This window comes from Dromiciops gliroides, chromosome 6 (assembly GCF_019393635.1).
Source record: "Dromiciops gliroides isolate mDroGli1 chromosome 6, mDroGli1.pri, whole genome shotgun sequence".
In the NCBI taxonomy this organism is placed as follows: Eukaryota; Metazoa; Chordata; class Mammalia; order Microbiotheria; family Microbiotheriidae; genus Dromiciops; species Dromiciops gliroides.
In genome coordinates, this window is record NC_057866.1 from 23606863 (window position 1) to 23629766 (window position 22904).

Consider the following 22904-nt stretch of genomic DNA (forward strand, 5'->3'; position numbering starts at 1 on the left):
CGGTACAGGAAGGGGGAACTCAGGCTGAGTAAGGCGGTTGGAAAGGCTGCTAGCATCAGGCTGGAGAAGGGCTCTAAGAGCCCAGCGAGGGCTTCCTCTTTGGTCCCCGAGACGATAGGGAGCCACTGGGGTTTATTGAGTAGGGGAGTGACGTGGCAAGATTCTGTCTATTTCAGACTTTCTCCCTAGTTGGGGACCTGGTCGCCACGAGTCTCCCTTCCCCCACGCCTTCCTTTAGCACATCCCAGGCCCGTCTGCCCCCTTTTGCTCCCCCACCCCCACCCCCACCCCGCCCCCATCCCAAGGCATCCCACAGGTTTATTAAGGTTTATTGCCGGGGCCGCGCATTCAAGACAAGAAGCATTTATTAAGCCCAACGCCGTGCTAAGCGCTGCGGACACCAAGAAAGGCAGTAAGCAGCCCCGGCCTTCAAGGGGCTTCCCATCCAAGGGGGATGGCGGAACCCAGACATTTCTGCCCCAAGACCCCGCAGGCAGACTGGTTGGCTGGGCGGAGAAGGGTCCGGCTCCTGCGGCCCCTTTAAGAGCGCGGCGAGCGCGTGCCGGGAGCCCTTTCAAACCAGCCAATGGGTGCGCGGTGGGCGGCCCTGCGGGAGCCAATAGGCAATAAGGACACTGCGGGGTGCGGTGGCCTGAGCGGTTTCAAACGGTGTGGAAGAAGGCCCTGTCGGTTCTGGCGCCGCCGGAGGTGAGCGAGCTAGCGAACAAGCGAGCGAGCGGCGGAGGCCTCCCCCATCCCCGGGGCCCTCTCGCCGGGACGCTGCGCGGGGGGTTGGCGGGAGGACCGGGCGCGCGGGCGCGCGAGCCGGGCCCAGGCCCAGGCTGAGGCGCGGCCGGGCCGAGGAGGGAGCCGGGGCCGGGGCGGAGGCCGCGGGGTGGGGTGGGGGATTGGCGGCGCGGAGCCGCGCGCGCGTCCGCGTCCTCAGGAGGCGCGGGACCTGGGGCGGCGGGCTCGCGCACGCGCGCGGCCGGGCAGGGGGCGCTGTCCGGCCTGGCCTCGGCCCTGCCCCCTAGGGAAGGTGGGAGTTAAAGGGCCGGCGCCCCAGCAAGGGCTCAGTCCACTTCCACTCGGGGAGCATTTATCGAGCTCCTGCTGCATGCCAGGCCCAGGGCTCTGCGCCGGGACAAAGATGCCCGCGAGACTACCCCTGCCCTCGGGGGGCTTACCCTCCCCCGAGGGAGGGGGGACCCGAGTGGATTCCCCCGGGACTTCGGGGCTGAATGCACTAAGGAGATCCGGCGGCAGGTGTGTGTTCTTGGCCTGCTCAGGGGGGGCCACTTTGCTGGTCCTCTTCCTCCTCTTTCCTGCTTGGAGGTTCCCGCCCTGCGTCCCCTGGTCCCCGCTGCCCCTTCCCCTGGCCGAGGCTGCCAGGCCTCCAGATTTCGGGGGCTCCCTGGCAGTGGCTGCAGAGGCCGTGTCAGCTCGGCTTGGAAGGTGGGGGGATCCAGACCATCTGGACAACGGTGTGTGAGGTTGGACATCCGTGGTCATTGTCACCAAGCGCATCTCTTTTGTTTCGGGAAAGGAGGTGACCAGTTTCAAGGTGGAAAATTACAGCTCTCTGGTAGACAGTGTTGCTACATCTTAAACGAGGAGTTCTCGATTCACCGGCACCAGAGGGTGTTTGCTGCCCGGGGAGGGGAAAGTGCTTTTACAGAACTTGTCCCAGATTTGTGCTTCGGTCTGACTGGCTTGAAGGTATCACATTCGGCACCCCACCCCAATGACTCTTATTTCTGTGATCGTTCGAAATATTCCTTTTTCTAAAAAAAAAAAATAGGCTTTTTTTTTCTTCCGCATTAAAAAATAAATTGACTCTTGATGTGGGGAGCTGCCATTGACACTTATGCTATATACATAGACACATAACTTTTTCATGAATCATAACTGAAAGTGAGTTCTTTGATGACTTATTGAAATGCGATGCTCCCTGCTCTCCTGCAAGGGGACTTCAATCTATATGTTTCTTCAAATACCCTAACCTCCAAATTCCTCAGTCTACCAAGTCCCAATTCCCAATTACTGGACTTAAGGTTAAGCTTTATGCAAAGGTGGCCACACCCTTGGTCTTTCTATCACCTACAGTTGACCTGTTCCATAATCAATAACTGCAATTCTTTTATACAGTCATACGCTATCATTCCATCTTTTTCTATGTCTTTCTTTTCACTGACTTATTCTTCTGCTTCATCATGATCCTATTATAGTTTGACAGTATTTTGCCTACATATGTCCTTCCTTCAAACCCTTGAGCCATTTCAACTCCACTCTTTTCAGTGTTTTTTATTTCTTTCATCCCTTTATCCTATGATGACTTGTGACTTACTAAATCTCAGCCCTGGCCCTCAGCTCCTTTCATTACTTACTCCATACTACTGAATAGAGATAGAAGAGTTCTCACAACCTTGCTGACCTGGTCCACTACACATTTATATTATCTAATCTCTACTGTACCCTCACTGTAGCAGGGCAGTGCTTCCATTTTCCCCTAATTCAGTATCTCACTACAAACACAATATGCCAAAGCTTCTCTTTAAAAGCTTAAAGTATCACCCTTCCTCCACACTGGGGGTGGAATGGGGATTTTAGGCTATTGGTGAAAATTCCTTCTCTCCTCATCTCATAACCCTTTGACTTCACCTCTTACTGTTTCATCCTTTACTTTGTTCTCTGATGAACCCCATCCCTCCAGTTGGACCCTTGTTTCTATTCCCCCCACACACACTTTTCTCCACTATCATCTCAGTCTCGATAATCTTTATTCCTCTTCTGCTTCTTACAAACATACTCATCTACCCCATTCTCAAAAATCCTTCACTAGCTCCCATCAAACCACTCTTCTGTTTCCTGGCCAGACTCCTTGCTTCTTCACTTGAAGTCTCTTCTTAGCCCCACCACCCCCAAATCTGTCTTCTGACTATTACTCAACCCAAGTTGCTCTTTCACAAAAGCACAGAATCAGGGCAGCTAGGTGGTGCAGTGGATAGAGCACCAGCCCTGGAGTCAGGAGGACCTGAGTTCAAATCCGGCCTCAGACACTTAACACTTACTAGCTGTGTGACCCTGGGCAAGTCACTTAACCCCAATTGCCTCCCTAAAAAAAAAAAAAAAAAGACTTCACAATAGCACAGAATCTCAGACTTGAAAGAGAACTTCAAGACCACCTAGTCCATCCAACAAGGGTTCCCCCTCTACTCTCCCAGACAAGTTGTCATCTTACTCCCCAGGTGGCTCATTCCACCTTTGGACAGATGGAGTCATTGACAAGTTTATCCTTGCATCAAGCATAAATCTGGCTCTGCTACTTCACATAATAGTAAGAGGCTCTGTCATCTAAATCACAAACTTGAACAAGAATTTCCATTGTGTGGTACCACTCTATCAAGAAGCATTTCTCATACAAGGCATAGGAATACAGATACAAGTGGGACAGTCCCTACCCTCATGGAGTTTCCATTCCACCAAGAGCAGTGGCCAGGCTGTGCCATTACAGGGGTTGTGAGTAATCATAGGAAAGTAGATAGTGGAGTCCATTCCCATACAAGTGGTCTCTGGGCTTGGCTCGAGGAACTCCAGTGAGGGGGACCCCATTATCTTTCAGGACAGCCCATTCTGCTTTTGAATAACTAAGTCATAGTTTAGTTGCTGCACTGAACCTAAGTTTTTCTCTCTGCAGTTACTTCCCATTGCTCCTAGTTTTGGGGGACAAGCCAAACTTAATGCCCCTTTCCTGAATGCCCTTCAAATACTGGAAGATGGCTGTCATATCACTTCTGAGTCTTTGGATCATAGACTTGGAGCTGGGAGGCACTCGAGGTTATCTAGTCAAGTGATCTTTTAATTGTCAAATCTTATGGCCTCTTTCTCCTCACCCTCTTTGACCTCTGCACATTCTGACACTGTCGACCACTTCTCTCAACCTCTTTGGGTTTTTATGACACTGGTCCTTCTTGGTTCTCCTGCCTCCCTGACCCTTCTTCTCTAAGCCATCCCCTGTATCTGTGGGTATATCCCAAATCTCTGTTCTAGGCTCACTTTGCTTCTCTCTCTGTCACTTTATGATCTCACGGGCTTCCATAGTTCAGTTATACTCTCTATGCGTGTGATTACCAGATCTATATAGCCAGCTCTAGGCGCTCTCTGATGGTGCTCCAGCCTTGTATCACCATCACTCATTTCACATCGGCCGTCCTGGAGACATCTCAAACTTAATGTGTTCAAAACAGAACTCGTCTCCCCATCCTACCCCACACTCTTCCTCTTCTAAACCTTAAAGGCTGTACCATCCTTCTAGTCATCCAGGTTGACAATCTCGGTGTCATCCTGGACTCTACATTCTTACTTTATTCTATTAGTTGTCAAATCTCTTACATTTGTCCCCTTCTCTCTACTCACACAGTAAGCATAAGCCATCATCCCCTCTTACCTGGACTATTGCAATAGCTTCCTGTTTCATCTGCCTTCTGCAAGTTTCCCACCCATCCTCTATACAGCCACCAAAATCATTTTCCTCAAAGGAAGGTCTTCACTGTCAGCACCACCCAATTTCAGGGGTCTCCTTATTCTCTTCAGAATTGGGTACAAGCTCTGGCATTTAAGCTCTTGACAATCTGGTCCTTTCCAGCCTTTCTGGTCTTCCAGTATTACTCCCAGGGAAGGGGGTAATACATAACACCCCCTAGCCTTTCCAGGCCTACTTATTTCTTTGTATGTGTGACCATACTCCCCTTCCTGTCTTTGTGCCTCTCCACTGGTGGTCCTTTCCATCCAGAATGTCCTCCTTCCTTATCACCACCTCTAGGAGTCCCTGGGTCCTTTCATTTGTCAGGTCAGTGAACTCGTCCTTATCCCCTCCTCCCTCCCTCCCTCTCATAACCACCTGTATTGTATTGATTGCGGATATACTTAGGTATGTTCTTGTGCTTTATTCCTTCAGGGCAAGGACTGTTTCACTTCTGTCTTTGAATCCCACAGTGCCTGGCGAATAGTTGACACTTCATAGATGCTTATTTCCTGGCAGATTTTGTAATGAGTCTGTGAAGACCAGAGACCTCCATGGACTTTGTCTTGATTCTCTGCTAAAACCAGGGTGTATACCTACTACTGAGATGATTCTTGTATAGATTTGGGGGAGGGGGGAGCTGTTCATTCTCTGTCAGCCCCAGACTAAAGCTTTCTGTAATTGTATTTAGAACATGAGGTGTTGTCCCATTTGAGACTTGGATTATAAACTGAATTATGGACAGTAGTGAATAATGAAGGTTTTGAATATCAATGGCCAATCATTCATTCCGGCAGTGGAAGTTTACTAGTTATGTTTGCGGCTGTGGGAGTGGATACATGGCAGAGAAGGCCTGGCTTGCACTGGGGAAGACTCTAGTCCAGGACCTGCATCTGACAAGTACTATCTCTGTGTGACCACGGACAGACAAAGAGCCTCCATTCAAAGCCTGGCACAAGGCAGTTATTCCTCTGTAACTCAAATCTCTTATCTAAGTTGCTAAATCTCAGTACCCTAGGCAAATCCCCTAGAGTTTATAAAGGAGTTGCCATCATTGCCAGGGGAAGGAGTTTCCACAGCAAGGACTTCCCAACATTAACGAAGTCATCGGTGACAAAATTATAGTTCTTTGACCCTCCCCGCAACATAACTGAGGTGGTTTGTGTGGGGTGGAGGGAGGAGAGACATACAAAAGAAACAAACAGTATTATTCCTTTGAATGAGTGAATCTTATGGCCTAGCTACAGAGTATTACACACACAAAAGAACAAGAGAACAGTATAAAAGTATTTGGTTCTATTTTGTTGTAGTTGTTTAGTTGTTTCAGTCATGTTTGACTCTTCGTGACCCCATTTGGGGTTTTCTTGTCAAAGCTATTGGAGTGGTTTGCCATTTCCATCTCCAGCTCATTTTACAGATGAGAAAACTGAGGCAAACAGGGTTCAGTGACTTGCTCAGTCACCCACTTAGTAAGTGTCTGAGGTCAGGTCTTCCTGACTCCAGGCTCAGTGCTCAGTACTGTGTCACCTAGCTGTCCATTTGGTTCCATACCTATGCTTTAAAAACATTGTCAAACAAAATGTACTTCAAACAAATTGAGCTTAATATTTTATTTATTTGTGCATTTATCTCCACTTCTAGATCGAATATTCTTTGAGGACGCTTGCAGTTACAGTAGATTTTTTTCTTTGTCTTGGGTATTGTCTCTTGCATTGTGCTTTTTCAGTGTGATAGCAGCCCCACAATCTTATACTAAACTAAACAGTTGCCTTTTTTTGGTGTAAGAAAGCTTTGTATTCTAGCAGTCAGTACTGATACTTCAACTGGAAATACAAGCCAAATCGTGTATCAAAAAGCTCATCATGCTACACCAAAAAAAAAAAAGAAAAAAGCCAAGTCATGAGAGACAGACCGCTGCTTTTGAACAGCGTTCTAGCAAGCAACATTTCTCCAAAGTCATATGGACTGCCGTCCTCTGACCCGCTTCGCAGTTTGCTGTAATGGGGTTTGACCTATCGAACTAATTGTGAGCCTTGCTGTCATATAGTATAGAGGAGACACTTACTATTGTCCAGGACTCTTAGTTCATTATTAGGCCAAGGGGACCCTGGGGAGACTTGGCTAGGTTTGGAACTAGAAGCTAAAACCTTTCCGTTTCTGCTTCCATTACCTTTGAGAGGTCTCTCTCATTACAGTCAGTACCCCCGGTTTGAACTAGAATCTGGAAACTAGTTACCTTCTGCTATTTGTCTTCTTTAGATCACTGCTTGGGAATGAAGTTTTTGATTTCTAAAACAACCTATTCTGTCATGACTTTTAAGAGTATCATTCTTCAGCACTTCAGGGATATATGATTTTAGCAGTATTTCCTCACAGCTGTATTCCACAAACCAGCCAGAATTCAGCAGATGGTCTTCACATAGTACGTTCCTTGCTACTTTCACTGCTGGGCAATCCTCCTCGTGGAAAAGCTCTCTGGACTTAGTTGACTGCAGTTTGGGCAACAGAATAGGCCTGGTGGTGTGACTTGATGTATTTGAAAGTTTTCCAGCTTTGGCGGCTTGTGTCTTGTTTGCATAGCTTAGAGGACCCAGGGTTACACATCAGCTTAGCCCTCTGGGGCAGTAAGTGTGTATATTACACCAGTAACCATTTTATAGATGAAGAGACTGAGGCCATCTCGTATCTGGTCAGTGTAGGGACCTCAACTTGATGACGTCCCGTTTCTAAGTGCAGTGGACACTATTGGCTCCTGCCTCCCACAGCTGTGTCCACCAGAAATTGTTCTTCAGTGCTCATCTTGTCCTGTGTATTTGAAGGCCATGCCAGCAGAGCCCTAGTTCTGCTAGGTTTTGTCAAGCTGGGAGAGCTTTTAGGGTATTTTGGCTGTGAACTCTGTGTGTGTGTTTTCTAGCAGGTCAGCCTTGTTAAGGGAGGAAAGCTTGCTTGTAGGTGCACAGGATACTAGATCTAGAGTGGGAAGGAACCTTAAGAGACCACCAAGTCCAAGCTTCATTTTATAGATGAAGGAACTAATGCCTAAGGAGGTTATGTGGCTAAGTGGTTAAGAGGATTCCAACCCCTGGTCCTCGACAGAGCGAACACTGTTTTCAGCATACCACGAACATGCTGCTTATGGGGGCTGGGGGGTGTCAGAGATGGTGGAGGAGATCAGAAACACAAAGAGCATTTGTCTTGGAGTTCCAAGCTCTGACAATAGCTATGGAACTTTGAGCAAGTCAGTCTTTTTGAGGCTCAATTTGAGGTGACTATACCTGTTTCACTGGGTTGTTGCAAGAAAAGCATTTTGCAAATTTATAAGCACCATATAAATGTGAGGTGGTTAATAATAATGATTAATAGTATCATTTATGGAGAACTCAAGGATTTGTGATCTCTGTGGTGGAAGAAGTAATCAAGAAATAAAATTTCAGATCTTTTAAAGCCTTAGAAACATTTACATTACAAAAGCATTTGCCACTGTTCCTTTAAAGAGCAGCATTTCCTGGAGCAGTCAGAATTGACTCGAGCAACTTTTTTAGGAATAAATTTATTGCATCTAGGAATCTTCAGTGACAATCTTTTAATGGAATAATAACATTCTAGAATTTTTATTTTAATATTCACAGTGCTGGTATCCTCATTGACTATATGGTTCCTTTTCAGAGACTTACTTAGAATGATTTTGGGGTAGAACCATGTTTCCTGACTCTTAAACCATTGTTTTATTCACTCAGATTTTGCTTCTGGAGTGGCTCCTGTGGGTACAACTTTTAGATTTGGGGCAAATGTCCTTGAAATGATTATTAGAGCAAATGGCATCAGAAAAGTTCTCACATAACTTAATGCCCTTTACTGTTGCCGTACCTGATAAGAAAGGATGATTTGGGGGCTCGCTTTTCTACTGAAACTGGTTTCAAAGCTGTTTTCTATATCTCTGGTCCCAGGCAAGACGGGCTATCATTTTTTTCAAGGTAATATAGCTAACAAATCATTGTATCATCGGCACTCTTTCACCTCTCTGAACACTAATTGCAGATGGTTCCAATATTAAATGACTGATTATAGACTTGCTAGTCATCTGTGCTATAGAATTCTCTTCCTCAAATCATTGAATTTTAGAGTTGGAAGAGCCTTTTTTTTTTGGTGAGACAATTGGGGTTAAGTGACTTGCCCAGGGTCACAGAGCTAGTGAGTGTCAAGTGTCTGAGGTCGGATTTGAACTCAGGTCCTCCTGACTCCAGGGCCAGTGCTCTATCCATTGTGCCACCTAGCTGCCCCTGGAAGAGACTTTAAAGAAACTGAGGTGTAGAGAGATGGAGTTACTTTCTCCAGATAACCCTCCTACCTAGATTTTCTGTTTTGTGATCTTCCACATTAAAAAAAAGTTGTACTTTTTCACACATCAACTTTTTCCCTGTTATCTACAGTTTCAGATTGTAAATTTCTAGTGGGCAAAATTTGTCTTTTAGCATACATTTTGTATGCTATCTTTAACCAGGATATCCTCAATAAATATTTAAGTGTTTTGCTGCCATCTGTAGATCCCTTTCATTTTCACCTAAGCACTGTCAAACACTGTCTACGATATGTTCCCAAGAAGGCACAGACATGATTTAGTTACATAAAAGAAGATGTGGAGTTTGTATTTAGGTGGTTAGAAAACTCATCTGAATATAGGAAACAGTCTGGCCAAAGAATATGCAGTGGGTATTTTAATTTTGTCTAGCTTACTGTTATTGGGAGGGACTATGTGTTGCCTTTAATTCTGTCAGACAAAATTCCTAGGAAATGTAACTACTAATGGCCAGGATTTGAGGTTTTTTCCTCTCTTTTAAGATATATTAAAGTAATTTCAAAAATCATACCGATGGCTAGTTTCTGATAATTTTACAAAATTATCTCTAATTGAAAAAAGGTCTGATTTGAATGACTAGGTATAAAAATATATAAATGTTCATTTCTAACATTAACCTTTAACTGAGACATGACTATGTCTCTTGGTTATTTAACATACAAAGTAAAGTACATTTTTGAAGATCAATAAGTATTTTTTAAATTGATAAATTCTCTTACTGTGGGGGTTCTTAATCTTTTTGTGTCTTTGGCAGTAGTAAAGCCTATGGACCTCTTGTTTTTTGTTTTTTTTTGGGTTTTTTGCAGGCAATGGGGGTTAAGTGACTTGTCCAAGGTCACACAGGGTCACACAGCTAGTAAGTGTCAAGTGTCTGAGGCCAGATTTAAACTCAGGTACTCCTGAATTCAGGGCCGGTGCTTTAACCACTGTGCCATCTAGCTGCCCCCCCCCACCTCTTGTTTTTAATGCATAAAATAAAATACATAGGATTACAGAGGAAATCAATTTTATTGAAGTACAGTTATCAAAGTGTTAAGAAACAAAAAAACAAATCCATCATTGGGTATAAATTGTTTGCCTAAAATTCTGCCTATCTACAAACTTCCTATTTATGCAGTTATGCTTGACCTAAGTAAGTTTATAAAGAGTAAAAAAATTTTCAATTGAGAGGCAACATGTAGTGGATAGAGAGCCAACCTGGGAGCCATGAAAAACTGGGTTCAAGTTCTGCCTCTGATACATATGAGCTATGTAACCCTGGACAAGACATATAACCTCTCACTGCTGTAAGCAGAGAAAGTTTCAATCTTTAGGAGGAATTTCCCTCTGTGTGTATATTATTATTTATATAGTTTTCTACATTTGTGCCCAACCTGTGGTAGCATCTTCTGAGTTCATATTGGTAAGATCAGCCATAGCCAGACACACTGGACATTGACACCGACATCATGATGTCATTTTGGTCTTCTTTGAGCACAAAGGACAAACAGTAACATGTAGTTTCCTATATCAATGAAATTATAGGTCAGTTCCTATCTCTTGTTCAGAGATAGCAATGTGTGTAATTTATGAAGATGGTGTCAGGTGACATCAGATGACTTCATAAGATCAGAAGGGATAGAAAATTTAGAAGAAAACAACTCAGGAAAACTCAAGAATGAGTCACTCATTAAGCATTTACTAAATGTTTAATGTACCAGGAACGCTGCTGTTTCAGCTACTTGCTGAAAATACAAAGAAAGGCAAAGCAAACAAACAAATAAACCAGTCCCTGCCCTCGAGGAGCTCACAGGCTAACTGGGAAGGGGGCAACCCGAAAACAACTATGTACAGATAAGATAGAAAAGATAAATTGGAGATTGTCAACCGAGGGTAGGCATAGCTTTAAGGTGCTCTGGGAAAGGGCTCTTATCAGAAATTGAGGTTTTAGCTGGAACTCGAAGGCCAGAAGGTGGAAATGAGGAGGGAGAGCATTCTTGGCCTGGGTGACAGCCAGAGAAAATGCCCAGAGCTAGAGATAAGTGTATTGTATGAAAAAGAGAAAGGAAGCCAGGATCATTGGATGTGTGGGGAGTAAAGCAAAGAAAACTGGAAAGGTAGGTGGGAGCCAGGTTGTAAAAGACAAACAGAATTTTATATTTGATCCTAGAAACAATAGGAACCTACTAGGGTTAAATGAATGGAGGGGGGTTGGGGGATAGGGGTGTTGGTGACATGGTCTGGCATACTCTTTATCTTTAAGATCAATGTGACAGCTTAGTGGAGAATGGACAGGAGTACTGAGAGACTTGAGTCGGGAAGGCTTATCAGAAGGCTTTGCAATAGTTTAGGCCTGAGCTGGGACAGCTAGGTTTCAAAGTGGATAGACGCAGCACTGGAGTCCAGAAGACTCATCTTGAGTTCAAACCTATCCTCAGACACTGACTGGCTATATGGCCCTGAGCAAATCACTTAACCCTGCTTGCCTCAGTTTCTCCATGTGTAAAGTGAGATGGAGAAGGAAATGGAAAACTGCTCCAGTATATTTGCCCAAAAAACCTGAAATGGGGTCATGAAGAGTAGGACAGGACTGAAAGACATGAGGTGCTAAGGATCTGCGGCAGAGTGTGGCAGTGTTAGAGAAGAGAGATTATGCAAAAATAGTGAAGCAACCAGCATTTATTAAGCCCTAGTTACTATGTTCCAAATACCAAAAGGATAACAAAGACAAAATTGATTTCTGTGCTGTCAAGGAGCTTACTTGGTTGTGGGCTCTGAAGGGGGTACAATGTGTTCATGGGTAAGTAAACATAGGGCGCAGACAAAATAAATACAAAGGGTGATGGTGGGGAGGGAGGGGAATGATGGGGCTAACAACTAGAGGAATCAGGAAAGGCCTCTTGAAAGGGGTGGCCCTTGAACTGAAATCTGAAGGACAGGAGAAAGCCGAGGGATTAGTGGGAAGAGAACTGTTCTTGGACACTTGCTGATGGCTCTGTGGCCATGACTAAGTCAATTATCTAACTGCAAACTAGGTTTTCTTATTTGTAAAATATAGTTCATTATATTTTTGTGTGAGAATCCAATGTATAAATAAATGTATATGGCATTGATTATGTATATGAAGTATTATAAATTTTAAGAAGCTTTTATAAATGTCAGGCTTTTATTTTTAGGCTTGTCTGTGCCACTGGCTACCTATATGACTTTACGCAAATCATTTTTCTGGGTTCTAGCTTCCTTCTCTGTAAAATAAGGGGATTAGAGAATTTTAGGGGCCCTTAAAACTCAAAAATGTAGGGATTTTGTGATAGTAACTAAAATCATGTTGGACCAAATTTCAAAATGAGGATAGGTAACAATACAGTGAGCAAAAGATTGTTTTTAAAAAATCAGTCATTTGGACAGATTTATATGAAATTTTCAGGATTTGGGTGATATAAGACATAGATCACCTTTAGCTCCTACTCAGTTTATTTGACTTGAAGTGAGACTATGTTGTCAATTAAATTGGCAAGTTGTAAACACTCATCCTGATGATGGTTCCCTTACCCTCCAATGGGAGAGGAGGCGGCAAGGCTTTACTGTTAAAATAAGTTGAAACCAAGTAAAACACAAATGAACACTATAAAAAAGAATATTGTGTTCTAATGTCTCAGACTGGGTTGGAGATGTAAAATCAATGAACTTTTTCCATGCTTAATTTCAGCTAATTTATCTAGGCCATCACAGGGTTATTAGTCATTTCTTGTTCTTTGTCTTAGCCTGTTCTCATTGCATTCTGTCAGGGTTCCTACTGTGTCACTGGGAAACTATTTAATAGATATTTAATTGGGTCTCTTCCTGTGGCCCAAACTACCATTTGTCTGGCACCTCATCACTTACCTCCCAGGGGCCAGTATGGTACCATCCTAGTTATATGGACATCAGATCTGGTTATCCTTAATTTAAATGGTCATTTGAGGCCAGATCAGGCTGGAGTTTGAATCCATTCTAGAATAAGCCTGCAAACCAGCTTAGGACCCTAGGCTTCAGCCTTAGGAGAGGATTGCTTTTACCTCCTCCTAGCTCCCAGATTGGAGAAGAAAATGGCAAACCATTCCAGTATCTTTGTCAAGAAAACCCCAAATGGGGTCATGAAGAGTCAGACATGACTGAAAAATGCCTGAAGAAAAGATAGTTCAGGATCTGAGTTAGAATTTGACAGGTCTCTTAGACTTGAGATAATACTGTTCCAGGCTGGTAGTTAGGAAGGTAACTTCCATGCTGGTCTGTCATGTTAAGATCTACTCCAGCATATTGAGTGTTGGAGAGGTAGATCTGCAGCAGACACAGGGGCTTGTCTTGGAGTCAGTAAGACTTGGGTTCAGGTCCTGCATCTGACCCCCTGTACATTAGAGAGGAATTGCTCACCTACATTGTGCGAAAAGTACTGTATTTGGCTGCCTTGGGGGTTCCCATATAGATGAATCACAGCTCCGTGCCACACCAAATTGAGTTATTAGGTCAGAGATCTCATGATGGACAGGACCTCTGAGATCATTTAGGCCAATCCCCTCATTTGACAGATGAGGGAACTGAGGGCTAGGTAGGCCAAGATTCCATAGGTAGAATATTGTCAAAGGAGGGGTTTGAACACAAGACCTCTGACTTCAGAGCCAGTGTTTCTTTCTCCCCTCTGTGATCTCTTTGATCCAGCTACACTGGCCTGTTTGGTGACTGCCCCTACACGGGACACTTCCATCTCTGCACTCTCCGTTTGAACTGGCTGCCCCTCATGTCTGGAATGCTTTTGCTTCCTGACCTTCCCCTGGGCTCCTTCAAGATTCAGCTCAAACCCCACTTTATTCTGCAGGAGGCCTTTGCCTCTCATGTCACCTTCTATTTACACTGCATATCCCTAGTATGTACATACTTATTTGCTTGTTGTCTCCAGCTTTAGACTGTGAGTGCCTAGAGGCCAGAAACTGACTGCATTTTTGCCTTTCTCTTACATCTCCGGGGTTCTGCCACATGAGTGTTTAAGCTTGATTGCATTACCAACTGCAAGAATAGTTCAGGTATAAATGTTCTCAGCAGTGTGATGGAGACATAAACAGTGAGAAGGCCCGAGAAACAAATTTAGAGACGTTCCTCCTAGGAAAGAATTCAAGCTCAGTCATCAATAAAGTGCCCGAGCCCGCAGATCTGCCTGCCCCTCTGACCTGACTGGAATTGTTTCCAAGGAAGAAGCTTAGGAGCGTGTATCATGCAGACTTGCCATCGATTCCGAGGCAGATTCCCAAAGTTACCACTTGATCTCTGGCTTGTGGGGTACTTCCGGTCTCTTCCTTAGTCTCCACACCCCAAAAGTGAACCGACGAGAGGGGAGGGCTGCCGGGTGTGCGCTGGTCTGGGTGGCCCGGCCCTCGGCTGGCTGGCTCGGAGGCCTGGGCCGGTCGGAAGAAGGGGTTCACGTTGCCTAAGGGGGCTCGGGCGCGCCACTGCCCCTAGGGCGCTCTCCCCTGCACATTGCCCGGGGAGGTGGGATTGCTGCGATGGGGAGCGGCCGGCCTTTTGTTCCTGACACGTTGTTACCTGGACGCGGGCAGGAAGGCGCTTGCTCTCGTCGCTGCGCAGCCAGTCCCTTTCCTAGCGTCGCTGCGGCCTGGCCGGGCTGCTCCTTCACACTGGCAGTCTGGGGGCTGTCGGCGGCCGTGGCCGCGTCCCCGGCACCACCACCCTCATCCCCCGCGCCCCCCCCCCAGCCTCGCGGCCCCTTTAAGCGCCGGCTCCGAGCGTGGAGTGGGTGGGGGCGATCGTGGGCGCCGGGACCGCCCGCCGCGCTCGGAGCCCCGCCCTCGAAGGAGGCGTTTCCCAGCGGCCCGCAGCCCCCATGCCGCCCGCCGGGGCTTCTGGCCGCCGCCGCTGCAGATGCCCCGGCCCGCGCCCTGCGGCCCCCGGAGGAGCCTGAGCGCTGGTGGCGGATGGGGGTCCGGAACCCGGCACTAGGCCCACGAGTCTCGGCAGAGAGGCGAGGCGAGGAGAGGAGAGGGGGCTCCCCGGCCTGACGAGGAGGAAGGCAGCGAAAGCGGTAAACAATGCCGGCTACAGCGAGCGGGAGCCCCGGGCCAAGAGATGCCTGGTCCGGGGCCTTGGGCCGCGGCCATCCTGCCGGCATCAGCAGGGCCAAGCCGTGCTAGCTGCCGGACGGTGCCTCCCCCTCCCGGGAAGGGCACTGCCTTTCCCGAAGTGGAGCCCAGCTGTGCTGCTTCTGGGCGGGGGGAGCTGCCGGCTGCGGGGCCCTGGGGCCCCTAACACTCTGGACGCTGGGGGATGAGTAAGCATTAGGTTTGCAGCTCCCGAAGTGCCTGCGGAAGCTCCCGAAGTTGACCTAATTCACTGTCCGGGTTTAGCTTCCTTATCCCTCCAGAGGCCTGTGTTACTGTAGCCCTTCCTTCCTAGTCGGCAACTCTGTTAGTGATCACCTCTAGGGAGAGCTGGGTTAACTGGGTTGTCAGCCCTTCTCTACGGGATTTGGCTGGAGGTAAACACCTCAGGGCTAAGGCTGTGAGCGAGGGCGTTACCTTGAGCAGGAGCTGCTATTTCTGGCTCTGAGGGCCCCCAGATTTTGCAGAGTACTCCAGTGCTGAGGAAAAGACTACTTCTTAGTCACCAGCACTTTTGAGGCTTTTTTCCTGCCCTTGGTCAAAGGATAAAAATCCCCAATTTTCTGCTACACTTACATAATTGTGCTGCTCCTTCGGGTCAAGTGTCCTTCGAACCAGTTATGGTTGAGTAGTATACTTTTCATTTTTTGTCTTGTTTTTGTAGCCACTTTTGGAGCTGAGCTTGTTCTTTTATACAGATTTTATAACTCGGAGTTAGTGTTTTTAAATGGGCAAAAGTTAACTCCTCCAGTTTCACTAAACTCATTCTGCCTCTGCAGTAGAGCCTCCTTGGCAGGAAGCAAGGGCCCAGGACTGGTAATCAAACCCTGATCTCTTGTATTGTGGTAGTGAAGAGCTTTTGTAGGTCAGGAGCTAGTGAATTAGAAATTTGAAAAGTCTTCATGCTATCCACAACTTTCTCCCTAAGTAATGTTCCTTTTCCCCATCTTTTTATGGGAGTTGCTGGTTTCACCCTTTAGAATAACCCTGGAACAGCAGAAAGAACACAGCTACACAGCCTGGAAATCAAAAGGGTTTGTAGACGGTTTATAGCATTGGGCAAATTGCCTTACTTTCCTTGATGAAGATCAAAGGATTGATTGGAGTAGACAGTCACTAAGGCCCTTTCCAGGTTCCGTGATAATAATGTCAGTGAATACTTGTTGGCTGCTTAAATATTATAGTGAAAATTGGGTCATTTGGAATTCTGGTTTTATCATGTGATTTGGGGCACATTTCTGATTTTCTCTGTAATTACCTGTAATTAGTAAACTTTCCCCTGGAAGTGCTTTGAGAATTGTATTTTGATACTTTTCAAGACATTTATATAACAATATAATAAAAATATTTAAAGTACACATTTCAACACATATTTTGGTATTGTTTCAAACTGTAGTTTAAACTTCATTAACTGGGTTCTTGAATTAAGTTAGATTTGATGGTAGTTCTGACATGGATTAGGGCAGAAGCTTACATTTGTTTAGTAAACTATTCCTATATAGTACATATTAGTAATGGGAACTCTTCTCTGCAAGCTCAGCGTTAGAGAAAGCTCATGGCACAGTGGATAGAGCACTGAGTCTGAAGTCACTTAAATTCCCCGTTTGTCTCAGTTTCCTCAAAATGGGGGTGGTAATAGTACCTACTTTGCAGGGTTGTGGTAAGAGATCAAATGAGAAAATATTTGTAAAAAATGCTTAGTGGGGCAGAGTGGATAAACACCGGCCCTGGATTCAGGAGGACCTGAGTTCAAATCTGGCCTCAAACACTTGACACTAGCTGTGTGACCCTGGGCAAGTCACTTAACCCTCATTGCCCTGCAAAAAAAAAAAAAAGATAAAAAATGCTTACCACAGTGCCTGGCACCTAGTAGGTGCTCTATAAAGTGCTTCTTCCTCCCCATCAACCCCAGGACTTAAAATTTCATCTCCACATAGTTTCTAATTTCTCTCTCATCCCACTTCTTTCCCCAACTCTATTCCACGTTTCTCTCTGACTGTTAGACATCTCCTCCTGTATTTCTCATTAATACCTCAAACTCTGCATGTTTCAAAACTGAATAATTTTGTCATTGTTAGTCATTCTAAAACCTCATCTTTGACTCCCTGTCCCTTGGCCCTCATATTCACCCAATTTAAGAATTGGAAGGCACCTTTGGGGCTTTCTTGTCCAAACCGTACCCCAAAAGAATCTTGCACTGTAGTCCACAAGTGAGTGTCCAGCCTCTGATGAAGGCCTCCATGGCCTTGTGAAGCCTGTCATTGTATTCTTGGAGAGTGCAAATGATCAGGAAGCTTCCCCATCAAGCTGACATTGGCCTCTTTGCAACTTCAGTCCATAGCTCGGGGTTCTTTAGCACTTTCAGACACTGGATGATGGTTATACAGCCCCTCTCCTTGTCTCCAGGCTAAACAGTCTTAGTTCTTAAACCAAACCTGACACACGGACTCAAAGCCCTTCATTCACCATCCTGGTTGCTCTCCTCTGGACACTCTCCAGTTTGTCAATGATGGTCTTAAATGATTGTGCCCAGGATTCCAATCCCTCTCCAAGGCCTGTTGTTTTTAAACTCCAACATGGCTCTTGCATGTCTCCCTCTTTTCCATTTTCACTGCTATGATCTTCATTTTAGTCCTTATTACTGCAACAGCCAGTATTTTACCTGGCTTCTCTTACCCATTCTTGTCTAGAATAGGAAGGGCTCTCACAGTAATTCCCTAAGCCTTTGCTTTGTCTTACTGTAGACTCTGGCCTCCATCCCACTTCTGGCCACCTCCACACCATGTCATCTGCTCTCTAGCCATCATCCTCATCCCACTCCCACTGGAACCTTAGATTCTACCCCTGAAGCCTCCAGTTCTGATAGGTGATGACCTAGTTCTTCACCACTTCCTTGTTGGTTAGTAGTCAGTAAACACCTACTGTGTGAGAGCCATGGTGCTTAGTGCTGGGGCTACACAGAAAAGCAAAAAGACCATCTTTGCCAGCAGAGAGCTCACAGTGTGTGGGGAGGACATGCAAACAACTATATACCAAGATATTGACAGGATAAATTTGAGATAATCAGAAGGTAGGCACTAGAATTAAGGGTATAGCAGCTCATTCCCCCACTTTTGGGGGGGGGGGGAGAGGACAATGAGAGTTAAGTGACTTGCCCAGGGTCACACAGCTAGTAAGTGTAAAGTGTCTGAGGCCAGATTTGACCTCAGGTCCTCCTGAATCCAGGGCTGGTGCTTTATCCTCTGTACCAACTAGCTGCCCCCTATTCCCCTACTTTCTACCCTTTTATAAAATTGCTGTGTTCTTCTATTGGCAGGTAAGCTCCTGGTAGTCTGAGACTGTCCTGCTTGCTTCTCTTTGTATCCCCAGGGCCTAGCACAGTTCCTGGCACCTAACTGATCAGGGTGTTACTCTTTAATAATGGCTTGTCAGGTCATCATACACAATTTATCTGATACATCTGATGATATGTCCCTAAACTGGGTTTTTGTGTGTGTTTTGCATCTTTTTCTGATTCTCCCTAGCTATACTTTGTACTTCAGTAAAACTGGACAATTAACTGTTCTTTAAACAGTTCCTTAGATTTCCAGTTTCCTTAATTTTTTCCCCTGTATTACTTCCTATCCTAATTCCAACTGTGCCTTTCAAAAGGTTTTCTCTTTTATAAATCTTACTCTAACTACAACCCACCCCAAAATGATCTTTTCCCTCTGAATTTCTATTATGTGCCAAGGCACTATGCTGAATGCTGTAGGGACAAAGATTTAACAAAGGACACACAGTCTGCCCTTAGGTAGCTTACCTTCTATTCTTCCTACTGGGAAGATACATGTACTAAGTAGGAAGTGATAGGGGATAAAGGCTAGATCCTGACTAAGTGCCCTAAGAGAGGGGAGGTGTCTCAGAGGTGGCACTTGAGATGGGCCTTAGAGAAAAGAAAGCATTCTGAAAGAGAGTGATTAAAGGGGAATGTGAAATAGGATTGGAAAAGTTAGGTTGGAAACAGATTATAGAAATACCTTAAATGCCAGGAGTAATAGGGAACCATGGAAGATCTTATCTCCCAAATGACTTGGGTTTTTTCCCCGCTCTATCTCTCTGAGTTTGTAAGCTCTTTGACAGCAGTGAGCTCTTAGCCATTTTTGTATTCCTCATCTATTAGATGCTCTAATAAATATTTCTTGAATGAATGACCATTGGGATGGGATGTCTTAAATTATTGAAGAGAACAAACCCTTTTGCAGGCTCTTCCAACACTCCTCTCAGCAGCCTTTCATGCTTCATTTCATACAGTAATTACCGATCTGTGGTTGCGGTGAAATGACCCTGGATGGACTGCTAGCCCTGCCACTTTATTATGAACTTGGTGGCCCTGGGCAAGTCCCTTATCCTTTCTCAATCTGTTCCCTCATCTACAAAGAAGGATAAATGCCACCTGCCCAGCCTACCTCACAGGTTTGTTCAAATGAGATAATAGTCAATGTACTTTAGAAAGTATTTCTGCAAATATAAGGTATTCATTATAAATCCTCTTTATCTCTTCCCCAAAGATATCCTGAGGCCCTTCCCTGAGCAGCACTTTGTTCATCTAGTTTTAAGTATGTAATCGGAGGTGGTAATAACTTTAATTTTAAGATAGACATGTAAACTTGAACTTAGAGTGACCTTACCTTGGTTCAGAGCATTTCCCTCCAGACAGAAGGAGCTGACGGAAGGTCAGGGGCAGGAGAAGGTGTAGCTCCTGTATGGAGTGCTCACACTGATGAATGAAAGTGCAGATCTTTGCTTAAATGGGAGTCTGGGAACTGGGGTGTTTTAAACTGTTCAGAACTGTCTATCAGGATGATCGGTTTCCTTTCATGCATTTAAATGTTATTCAGTGAAGGGCTCCCTAAGTTTCACCACTTTCAGAGGGGTTTCTGATACAAAGAGTACAGAGCCCTGCTCTAAAGTATGACTTATCCTCACCTCTGAGCCCCCTCCCCCCAACCTCCATGTGTAGTCTTCTGAGTGTATCCAGAGCCTTTCTCTGTGACTCACTCCTGGGAAGAGAGGATGGTTGTTTTACACTTGAGAGCATTTACTTTTGTGAGTCCAGACTTTTTTTTTTTTTTTTTTTGCAGGGCAATGAGGGTTAAGTGACTTGCCCGGGGTCACACAGCTAGTAAGTGTTAAGTGTCTGAGGCCTGATTTGAACTCAGGTACTCCTGACTCCAGGGCCGGTTCTCTATCCACTGCGCCACCTAGCTGCCCTGAGCATTTACTTTTAAGAATGTGTCATTACAGTTAAAACTTTGCTGTTCTAAGTTACACTCTAGTGTTGATGAAAAATTAATTGGGGGCGGCTAGGTGGATAGAGTGCTGGCCCTGGAGTCAGGAGTACCTGAGTTCAAATCTGACCTCAGACACTTAACACTTACTAGCTGTGTGACCCCGGGCAAGTCACTTAACCCCCATTGCCCTGAAAAAAAAAAGTAAAAAAAAAATTTAATCATTTTTTACTAACTTCTAAAATGCTTTCAAACTAGAAATTGGGGGGGTAAAAGAACCATTTTCAAGGTCTTCAGACTTTGGGCATGTGTCATATGATTGAAAGAAAGCCAAGTGTCTCATAAAATCTGGTATGCTTTATTTAACTGCTCTTAGTGTCTTCTTATCTGGGCTTTTCAATGGTTCTATGACTCTGCTTTTTATATACCCTCTCACAGGAGGGTGGGGGCCTTTTGAAATAATGTGTACAGTGTTTGTTTATACCTGTGACTCTGGGGATTCTTTTTTTGTCTACTTTTATTGTGTTTTCTTCTTTCAGGATCTGATGTCCCAAGGCAAGGCCTTATCATGATTAAAAGGAATGAAAGTGTCTACTGTCATTTGCTAGGTTTTGACTCCAGAACATAATCCTGTTCATAAAAATCCAGGGATTTTTGACAACAAGACTTATTGAAAGTCTCACTCAAATGAACTGTGCTGAGTCTAGTAGTTTATATATTTGAACAACTACCTTCTCTTGGAGAGGTGTGCATGCATATATACGTGCATAGGTAGGTATAATCCATACAAACTAGCCGGTTTTTAGGCTGAGTTTGGAGAGAGAGAGAGAGAGAATAAAAGAATAAAACACTCATTTATTTTGGTATGCTGAAAATATTTTCATTTTTCTCTGGTGTATTCTTTTAAGTTATGATGCAATCGGGTAATCAGCATCATGGTTACTTTTTAAAAAATAACCCTCTATTTAAAGAAAGCCTGATCCTGTCATAGCAGACAGGACTACAGGGCTTCAATTCCAGAAGACCTGGGCTGAAATCCTACATTTAACACTGATTGTGTAGCTATGGGCAAGTCATTTCACCTCCTGTGAAACTTAGATAATTCTCCAAAACTAACGGTTAATGGTTTACACCAGGAAATAAAAAGAGAGGTCCTGCCATTACTTTAAAACAAAAGAAAAACCTCCTACCTTCATTTATCTATTTATTTATTCATTCATTCATTCATTCTTTGTTCATTCATTCATTCATTCATTTATGGTGAGGCAATTGGGGTTAATTGACTTGCCCAGAGTAACACAGCTGGTAAGTATCAAGTGTTTGAGACTGGATTTGAACTCATGTCCTCCTGAATCCAGGGCCAGTGCTTTATCCACTGCGCCACCTAGCTGCCCCTACCTGATGTGTTTTTAAGAGTTATTATATTAGACTGAACTTTTCATCTTTACCCCTCGTACATCTCTCAGTTGCCTTTTTGGCTACTTGCAATTTAGATTCTTCAAAGAATGTTGCATTCCTTGATCACTGGCCATATACTGTTGCTGAAATAATAGTGGTGTTAAAAAGATGTTTCAGGGAGCAGCTTGGAATCAAGAATCCCCAAAATGCTTCCTGTTTTCCCAGCTAAAGTCCAAACTGCTCTCTCCCTCCTGTTCCATTCTGGGCTTAGCTTACTGTTCATCTTCAGTGTCTAGCCAAGATATAGGTACTGAGGGATTAATTTAATGACATACAGCCCTTGGAAAAGGATATTGCCTGGTTATGTAACAGATGGGCAGCTGGAAAGAGTGCCCAGGAACTGTTTAAAAAACATGGCAGAAGTAATCATGTTGGGTGGATCCTCTATGGAGGATTTATGGGAGGATCATAAGATTTTGAGCACAGCTTGGTGGCACAGTGGAGAGAGTGCTAGGCCACCTTCCTGAGTTCTAATTCGGCTTAATTTATTAGCTTTGTGACCCTGTTTGCCTCAGTTTTCTCATCTGTAGGATGAGCTGGAGAAGTAAATAGCAAACCAGTCCAGTATCTCCACCAAGAAAACCCCAAATAGAGTCACAAAGAGTCAGACATGACTCAACAACAACAACAAAACATAGATTTAGGCCTGGGAGGGACCTTGGAGGTCATTCAATCCACCTCCTTCATTTTATACATGAGGAAACTGAGCCTCAGAGAGATTATTCCCAAGGGTAGTAAGTGGCAGAGCCAAGGTTTGAACCCTGGTTATCCTACATCCACTGTGATGTGGTTGGGTTTTGTTATGTACTGTTGTAACATATACCTATATGATTAGTTGGAGTATATATTGGGCCAAAATCACTCTATAGAATTTGTCAAGAACTACACAAAATGCTAGTTTTCTGCATTTTGTTCTAAATTAACTAAATTTCTACCTTTTATAGGCTTACATATTTAGATTTGGAAGGGACCTTAGAGGTCTTCTAATCTTATTTATTTTGGTGGGACAATGAGGGTTAAGTGACTTGCCCAGGGTCACACAGCTAGTAAGTGTCAAGTGTCTGAGGCCAGATTTGAACTCAGGCACTCCTGAATCCAGGGCCAATGCTTTATCCACTGCGCCATCTAGCTGACCCGGTCATCTAATCTTATAACCTCTTTATAAAAAT

The 22904-nt window shown here is 44.8% G+C and overlaps 1 protein-coding gene across 5 annotated transcripts in view; it reads left to right on the forward strand.

The window, feature by feature from the left end:
• The first annotated feature begins 613 nt into the window (after nt 1-613).
• CKAP5 (cytoskeleton associated protein 5) overlaps nt 614-22904 on the forward strand; it is a 99900-nt gene continuing 77609 nt past the window's right edge. For 2 of the 5 annotated variants that reach the window (XM_043970086.1, XM_043970091.1), the window contains exons 1-2: nt 14725-14931; nt 20817-21048. The gene's annotated coding sequence lies outside the window, so the exon portion shown is untranslated. Of the gene's footprint in view, nt 709-14723; nt 14932-20816; nt 21049-22904 lie in introns of those variants that run through there. The other 3 variants (XM_043970089.1, XM_043970090.1, XM_043970087.1) reach the window with 3 other exon arrangements.